Raw genomic sequence first — 9,516 nt, 5'->3', positions numbered from 1 at the left:
AAATTGTGTGAGAACAAGAGAAAGCAGGAGCAGGGGTGGGGGACAGGGTAGAGGGAGAAGAGGAAGAAGCAGTCTCCCCATAAGCAGGGAGTCTGACTCGGGGCTCGATCCCAGGACTCCAGGATCATGACCTGAGCCAAAGGCAGACGCTTAACTCACTGAGTCACACAGCCAACCCTCTTTTTTTTTTTTTTTTTTAAAGATTTTCTTTATTTATTTGTGTGTGTGTGTGAGAGAGAGAGAGAGCACAGGTGTCAGTCAGAGGGAGAAGCAGGCTCCCTGCTGAGCAGAGAGCTCAATGCAGGACTCGATCCCAGGGTCCTGGGATCATGACATGAGCCGAAGGCAGATGCTTGTCCGACTGAGCCACCCAGGCACCCTGTCTTTCTTTCTTTTTTTTTTTTTTTTAATATTTATTTACTTATTTGAGAGAGAGGGAGTGGGTGGGGGGATGGGTAGGGGGAGAGAATCTTCAAGCAGACTCCCTGCTGAGCGCAGAGCCCCACGTGGGGCTCTGTCCCACAACCCATGAGATCAGGACCCGAGCTAAAACCAAGAGTCAGATGCCCAACAGACTGAGCGACCCAGGTGCCCCCAGCATGGGGCTGAGAGGGCAGTTGCTTCACCTTTCCCAGCACTTGGGCCCGGGTTTAGGATCCCTTGATTCTGCACAAACTGCTTTGAATCTTTCATTCTACAAGTGTTTGTTCAGCGCCTCCCATGTCCCATGCTTTGTAGCAGGCGCTAGGGACTTAATGAGCAAACAGAGGTATGGATTTTGTCTTCTGGGGGAAGGAGACAGAGCTGAGTGGTAATTTTTAAATTGTAACAGGTAGATAAACAATGACAAAGTGATGAGTGCTGGGGAGGAAAATACAGGGAGTTGATAAAGGCTCTCACAAGCTGCCAAGTCACTGTTTTTATTGAGTGTTGAGCGTCATGTCAAAACAGTTTGCTCATAGAGTTAGTTGTACTTGGGTTATTCAAACACACTTAACATTGATTTTGGGTTCTTCCTCACAAATAACAATTGATATGATTTCAGTCAAGGGGTGGCTGGTGGCTCAATTGGTTAAGTGTCTGCCTTTGGCTTGGGTCATGATCCCAGGGTCCTGGGATCGAGCCCCAAGTTGGGCTCCCTGTTTGTGGGGAGCCTGCTTCTTCCTCTCCCTCTGCTGCTCCCCCTGCTTGTGTTCTCTCTCTGTCTCTGTCAAATGAATAAATAAAATCTTTAAAAAAAAATTTCAATCTAAAAATCCTCTGCTTTATCCCCCCAAAAATCTACTGAACTCAAATTATATATGCTGATTCCCCTTGTTGATTTAACTTAATTTTTCTTCCCCCCACCCTGTGTGCCAAATAAATAAATAAAATCTTTAAAAATTTTTTTAAAAAAGGGGGCACCTGGGTGGCTCAGTCAGTTAAACATGTACTTTTGGCTCAGGTCATGATCTTGCGGTCCTGGGATCGAGCTCCACATCAGGCTCCCTGCTCAGTGGGGAGCCTGCTTCGCCCTCTCCCTCTCCCTCTGCTGCTCCCCCTGCTTGTGCTCTCTCTCTGTCAAAGAAATAAACAAGATTAAAAAAAAAAAAGTGCTTTAAAAAAAATAAAAATAGGGGCTCCTGGATGGTACAGCGGTTTTGCGTCTGCCTTCGGCTCAGGGCGTGATCCCGGTGTTACGGGATTGAGCCCCACGTCAGGCTCCTCTGCTGTGAGCCTGCTTCTTCCTCTCCCACTCCCCCTGCTTGTGTTCCCTCTCTCGCTGGCTGTCTCTATCTCTGTCGAATAAATAAATAAAATCTTAAAAAAAATAAATAAAAATAAAAAAATAAAAATAAAGTCTAGAAAGAAAGAAAGAAAGAAAAAGAAAGAAAGAAAAAAGAAAGAAAGAAAGAAAGAAAGAAAGAAAGAAAGAAAGAAAGAAAGAAAGAAAAAGAAAATTCAATCTCAGGGATTGCAGATTCATTCTTAAATCCTAGGCCAACTCTGCCCCCTAGTGGTAGCAGGGAAATTTCAGAAGAACTGAATGCACAGTAGCTGTTGGACAATTCACACCTACCAGGTACCTTGAAATTATCTTATGTGGTTTCATCCTCACAATCCCATGCACTTAGTGATATTCAATGTCCAGATAAATCACCGAGACTCAGGGTGCTTAAGGCATTTAACCAGAGTCACATGACTAGTTGGACGGTTGGTTTCCAGCTGTGGCCCAGCACTATGGAGAACCCCGTTTTTCTGGATTTCCCATTGTTGAGATGGTCGAGTTTGGAGACAGAGCAGCACTTTTGGAGAGTTTTGCAATGTCAGCATCTTTCATGCTGTCTGCATTTATTTAGAGCCAGGCCCTGTGCTTAGGGCTGTGATGCGGACCGTCTCTAAATGCAACTTAAGTGAACGTGAGTCTTCTCAGGAGGTTGCATTTTCGAGCTAGAGAAGAGGTTTGACTTGGCTGCCTCATTCACATCTCTTTGGAATCTCATCTGCTCACACACTGTCAGCCTCTCTGAAAGAAAGGCACGGGGTGCCTCACCCCTCCCGGATATAGGAGCGGGTGCCTTTCCTTGCTGAAGGAGCGCCAGTGAAGGCAAGCGCTGATGGACGGGGAGCATGTTTTAAAGTTTACTAAAACCATCCCGTTATCCATTTCTTTCTTTCTTTTCCTTAAGCTTGGAAAAGAGCAGGCTCTCTCCCACCCACCAGCATCACAGTAGAGATGATGCTTTCAGGGGTTATCAGTCGCAACGGGAAGGGCTAGAATTTGGTTACTGTTGTCCAAGAGTCCCCTAGAAGCTACCTCAGAGGTAATTCTTTCACGTTGACCGCATCATGCAAACTGCATGTCCCTGCTTCAGGTAAATAAGCTGCCGCCACCCATCAGGTGTTCCTCTGCACCCAGTACATGAACCCAGCTTTTCCTGGGCCAGTGAAGATGGCCATGAGCCTGCAGTGAACTTGGCCCCACTGACTACACTACCTACCTGCCCATTTAGGTTAGCAATGCAGCTTTGAAAGAACTGCAAGGATGTTCTCTAGGAGGCCAGGAGCTGGAAGAGAGGCCCTGGGCACCTGCCTGCCCTCCTATAGTCCCCTTTTCCTGTTTGTAGCTCATGTTTGTTTCTCATGCCGTGTCTTCCTTGTTCTCCCTACATCTCTCCCTCTCTCTCCCATGCCCTACCCCTCTCCCTTCTCCCCATTAAAGACACACAATCTAGAACTTATTCGTTATTTGAAAATTTTATGGAACAGGATCCCAAATCAGGCCCATATTGCCTTAAAATCATAGAACTTCATAGCTGGAAGGAGGCCCTAAAGATTTTATATGTAAAGATTTTACACACACACGTATATATTCTTATGCGTGTGTGTGTGTTTTCTTAAAATATAAGAGGTTATATATTGGTGCCTTTTAATTTTGTTGTTGTTGCTACTCACTCTTGAAAAGTTTTGTAATGGTGACTCTCATCTGAAAAAATTGTGCTAAGATTTCTTTTTTTTAAGTTTGTTTATTTATTTATTTATTTATTTATTTATTTATTTATTTATAGTAATCCCCTACACCCAATGTGGGGCTCAAACTCACAGTTCCAAGATCAAGCGTCACATGTTCTGCCGTCTGAGCCAGGCAGGCATCTCTCCTCCTTTCTGTACTACTGGGAACAGGTGCGACAGTACATACACCGGAAGGAAAAGTCTTCATGTTCCTCACCTATACATCGAGTCTGAGCTCTGACAGGGTCGCTCCAGAAATGGTCTCTGGGAGAGAAAAGTAGAAGACAATTTGTTTTCCCCCTAAAACTTGTTTGGCTCTGGGACCAATCAGGGAGAAACTGGAGTTTTCATGGAGCAAACTTCTTCAGCCAAGCTTAATTCAGTAGTCTTTGTCTTTGTTTTTGGTTTTCCCAGATTTCTTTCATTTTATTGATTAAATTATAATTTAACTACTGGAGAGCGAGCAGAACTTACATTTCTCATTTGAGAAGTTTTGACAAATGTATACACCTGTGCAACCGCCCAGATATTTCTATCACCCAGGAAGGTTCCCTCATGCATCTTTCCAGGATAGCAGCTGTTCACTATTCCATCCCTATAGATTAGTTTTTTTTTTAAATTTTATTTATTTATTTGACAGAGAGAGACAGCCAGCGAGAGAGGGAACACAAGCAGGGGGAGTGGGAGAGGAAGAAGCAGGCTCATAGCGGAGGAGCCTGATGTGGGGCTCGATCCCATAACGCCAGGATCACGCCCTGAGCCGAAGGCAGACGCTCAACTGCTGTGCCACCCAGGCGCCCCTATAGATTAGTTTTGCCTGTTCTTGAATTTTGTGTCATTGCAGTCAGACAATATTACTCTATGGTATGTGGCTTATTTTGCTCAATGTAATATTTTTGTAATGGACGTTTGGATTGTTTCTAGTTTGGGAGCCTTATGATTATAGCTGCTATATGCTCTCTTGTAAAAACGAAACAAAATCTAGTGAAATAAAGATGTATTACAGTATCAACACAAAGGGCAAAAATGGGGTAGATGGAATTTTAAATGTTCTTAGATGTTTGCATTGACTAAGAATGAATAAAAGTACTAACATACTTTTTACCATACTTTTGGTTGTGAAAAGTCAAGGTGGAGAGATTTGTTAGGTCCGTGGGTTGGGAGCCTCAATATTGTTACTCATCAAATTGATCTCTGAATTCAGCGCAAGCACAGTAGAGCCCTCCACAGGCTTTTTGTTGTTGAAATTGACAAACTGATTCTAACACCTTTAGGGAAGTGAAAAGAATCTATAAAAGCCAGGGGCGCCTGGGTGGCACAGCGGTTAAGCGTCTGCCTTCGGCTCAGGGCGTGATCCCGGCGTTACGGGATCGAGCCCCACATCAGGCTCCTCCGCTATGAGCCTGCTTCTTCCTCTCCCACTCCCCCTGCTTGTGTTCCCTCTCTTGCTGGCTGTCTCTATCTCTGTCGAATAAATAAATAAAATCTTAAAAAAAAAAAGAATCTATAAAAGCCAAAACAGGGGTACCCAGCTAGCTCAGTCAGTAAAGCATGTGAGTCTTGATCTCAGGGTTGTGAGCTCAAGCCCCGTGTCGGGCAGAGAGGTTACTTAAAAAAAAAAAAAAGATTTACAATAAAGCGACAGTCATGGGTGGAACAAATGGAGATCGCTGGAATCCAGAAATAGACCCACATATGTATGGTCAGTTGATTTTGTTGAAGATGCCAAAGCAATTCAATGGGGAAAGGAAAGTCTTTTCAGTATTAGTGCTGGAAAAATTGGATGAGTTTATGGAAAAATGAATCAGGAGATTAATAATGTTCAACTTAAACCATAAAGAGAAATCACATCATATACATTAGAATGGCTAAAATTCACGTTGGCGAAAACGAGGAGCAACTAGAACTCACACATTGATGGTAGGAATGTAGGTTGATACAATCACTCTGGAGAACTTTTAGGCAAGTTCTTATAAAATTAAACACCTATCTACCTTACAGTGCAGGAATTCCAGCTCCAAGAAAGATGAAAACTTCTGCTCACAAAGATACGTGTGCAAGTGAGTTTACGGCAGTCTTACTCATAATAACTCCAAACCAGAATTCAAATGCCTATCAACAGGAGACGGGACAAACTGTGGTGTGCTTCTATCATGGAATATTACTTGGTAGTGAAAATGACAGAACTACTGCAACACCATGCTTGAATCTCAAAAACATTATTCTAGGGGCACCTGGGTGGCTCAGTTGGTGGAATACCTGCCTTTGCACATTGCTGCGTCTTGTTTTTAATTTAGTCTGACAATATTTATCTTTCAGTTGGAGTTTTTAGTCCATCAATTAAATTATCAATACATTTGGATTTAAATAGACTCTCTAACATGTATTTTCTATTTGACCAAATGTTCTATATTACAGACACACTGTGAATACAAGGACCACAGAGTCTGCAGACATACTGATGGAAAAAGACGTACTATGCAAACACCAGACAAAAAGCAGAAAGCATAGCATAGCTGTATTAATATCAGATATGGTTAGACTTCAAGACAAATAGCATTACTAGAGACAAATAGGGACACTGATAATGGTTTAAAAAAAAAAAGGCAGGGGCACTTGGGTGGCGCAGTCATTAAGCGTCTGCCTTTGGCTCAGGGCGTGATCCCGGCATTCTGGGATCGAGCCCCACATCAGGCTCCGCCGCCAGAGCCTGCTTCTTCCTCTCCCACTCCCCCTGCTTGTGTTCCCTCTCTCACTGGCTGTCTCTCTCTGTCAAATAAGTAAATAAAATCTTTAAACAACAACAAAAAAAGGCAAATCCAGCAGGAAAACATAACAATCTAGAATTTATATAAACATTGAAATAATGTTAAATAATAGAACTACAAGGAAAAATAGACAAGTCTGTGTTAAAGTTGGAGATAGGAACATATCTCTCTCAACTGATAGAACAAGTAAACAAAAATTAGGTTATAGAAGATCTGAAAACCTAATTAATCCATTTAACTTAATTGAAATATATTTTAAAAATTAAGCGGGGGCACCTGGGTGGCCCAATTGGTTGAGTGGCTGACTCTTCATTTCGGCTCCAGTCCTGGTCTTGGGGTCATGGGATCAAGCCCCCAGCTGGGCTCTGCTTTCAGCAGGGAGTTTGCTTGTCCCCCCCCCAAGCTCCTCCCCCTGGTCATGCACTCTCTCTCTCTCTTTCTCTCTCTCTCAATCTAAAATAAATAAATAAATAAATAAATAAAATCTTAAAAAAACATTAACCATATTTGAGCCACAACGCAGATCTCAACAAATACAAAGGATTGAAATTCCAAGTGAGTTCTCTGAACACAGTGGAGTTGTGTTAAATATCAACTGCAAACAAAAATAAAACTAGATAAACCCAAATTCTTTTTAAATTAAGCAATACACGCCACGCCTGGGCGTGGCTCAGTTGGCTGGGCTTCTGCCTTCAGCTCAGGTCATGATCTCGGGGTCCTGGGATCGAGCCCCGCATCGGGCTCCCTGCTCAGTGGGGAGCCTGCTTCGTCCTCTCCCTCTGTCTCCTCCACCCTCCACCCTCCACGCTGCTCTTTCTCTCTCTCGCTCAAAAAAGTGGATAAAATCTTAAAATTAATTAAGTAATACACGGTTATCTTAAGGGTCAAAGAAGAAATCACCAAGTACTTTAGTTATATTTTTAAGATTTTATTTTTAAGTGATCTCTATACCCAATGTGGGGCTGCAACTCACGACCCTGAGATCAAGAGTTGCATGCTCCACGGATTGAGCTAGCCAGGCTCCCCCACGATGTACTTTAATACATTGAGATGAATACATATAGACTTGTTGAATCACTGTGTGTACTCCTGAAACTAACGCAATGTGTGACCCATTCTTCAATAAAAAAATAATGATTTTTTAAAAAGTATTTTGGGGGCGCCTGACTGGCTCAGTGGGTGGAGCATGTGATTCTTGCTCTCAGGGTTGTAAGTTCAAGCCCCACATTGGGTGTAGAGATTACTTAAAAATAAAATCTTAAAAAAAAAACTATTTTGAACTGAGTAATATTGAAAGCATGGTAGCTCAAAATAGAAGGCATAGCTAAGCCTCTACTTAGAAATAAGTAATAGGGGCGCCTGGGTGGCACAGCGGTTAAGCGTCTGCCTTCGGCTCAGGGCGTGATCCCGGCGTTCCGGAATCGAGCCCCACATCAGGCTCCTCCACTATGAGCCTGCTTCTTCCTCTCCCACTCCCCCTGCTTGTGTTCCCTCTCTCGCTGGCTGTCTCTATCTCTGTCGAATAAATAAATAAAATCTTTAAAAAAAGAGAGAAAGAAAGAAGTAATAGTCTAAAATGTGTATATTAGAGAAGAATGCTGAAAAACAAATGCTCTAAGTATTCTCAGAAATTTAGAAAAGGACAACACATTGAACTCAAAGAAAGTAGAAAAAATTAATACAGCTAAGTAGGTACTAATAAAATAAGAAAAACAAATGTATAATACAACAAATAATCAAAGTTAAAATGTGTCCTTTGAAAAAAATAATAGCACTAATAAACCTCTAATAAGACTGACCAAGAGGAGAAGAAAAAGAGAGACTTCATAAATCCACCAATGTCAGGAAAGAACATGAGTACATCACTAAAAATCCTATAGATATGAGAAAGAATATAAAAGAATGTTAGGGGACCCCCTGGGTGGCTCAGTAGGTTAAGCATCTGCCTTCGGCTCAGGTCATGATCCTGGAGTCCAGGGATCAAGCCGCACATCGGGCTCCCTGCTCAGCAGGGAGTCTGCTTCTCCCTCTCTCTCTGGCCCTCCCCCCTGTTCATGCTCTCTCTCTTTCTCTCTCTCTTACTCACTCACTCTCTCTCTCAAATAAATACATAGTCTTAAAAAAAAAAAAGAATGTTAGGAACACGTTTGTGCCAATTAACTGAAATTTTAGATAAAATGAACAAATTCCTAGAAGAAAAGACGATTTACCAAACTAACACAAGAATAGAAAACCTGAACAAACACCATGTCTATTAAACTTTTTTTTAAAGATTTTATTTTTAAGTACTCTCTATACCCAACGTGGGGCTCAAATTCACAATCCCAAGATCAAGAGTTGCATGCTCCACTGACTGAGCCAGCCAGGTGCCCCATGTCTACCAAATGTATTCCATTGGTGATTGAATGTCCCTCCATGTATGTTGCTTTGCTGATGAATTCTTCCAAATTTTAAGGACGATGTATCACCATTCTTATACTTTCCAGAGAATTGAAAAAGAGAAGGGCACATTGGCTTATGATAATAAAAACCTGACAAGAGCATAAGAAAGAAAGAAAGAAAGAAAGAAAGAAAGAAAGAAAGAAAGAAAGAAAAGAGGGAGGGAGGAAGGAAGGGAGAAAGGAGGAAGAAAGAAAGGAAAGAGAGAGAGAGAGAGAAAATAATAGTCCATTCTCTCTTGCAACGTAGAAGCAAAAAAACTAAATAAAATATTAGCAGATCGAGGGGCGCCTGGGTGGCGCAGTCGTTAAGCGTCTGCCTTTGGCTCAGGGCGTGATCCCGGCGTTCTGGGATCGAGCCCCACATTAGGCTCCTCCGCTATGAGCCTGCTTCTTCCTCTCCCAATCCCCCTGCTTGTGTTCCCTCTCTCGCTCGCTGTCTCTATCTCTGTCAAATAAATAAATAAAATCTTTTAAAAAAATAAAAAAAAGAAATGAAAAGACAACTTACAGAATGGGAGAAAGTATTTGCAAATCATATATCTGATAAAGGAATTATATTAGAATATATAAGGAACTCTTACAACTTAATAATAAAAGGCAACCCAATTTAAAAATGGAAAAGGATCCGAATAGACGTTTCTTCAAGGGAGGTATGCAAATAGCTAATAAACACATGAAAAGATGCTAAACATCATTAGTCATCAGAGAAATGCAAACAAAACCATAATGAGATACTGCTTCATACCCATTAGGATGGATGTAATAATAATAATTTTAAAAAGACAGAAAATAACAAGTGTTGACAAGGTATGGAG

The sequence above is a fragment of the Ursus maritimus genome, unplaced genomic scaffold (assembly GCF_017311325.1).
Source record: "Ursus maritimus isolate PB19 unplaced genomic scaffold, ASM1731132v1 scaffold_33, whole genome shotgun sequence".
Taxonomy (NCBI): domain Eukaryota; kingdom Metazoa; phylum Chordata; class Mammalia; order Carnivora; family Ursidae; genus Ursus; species Ursus maritimus.
This window is presented reverse-complemented; position numbering follows the sequence as displayed.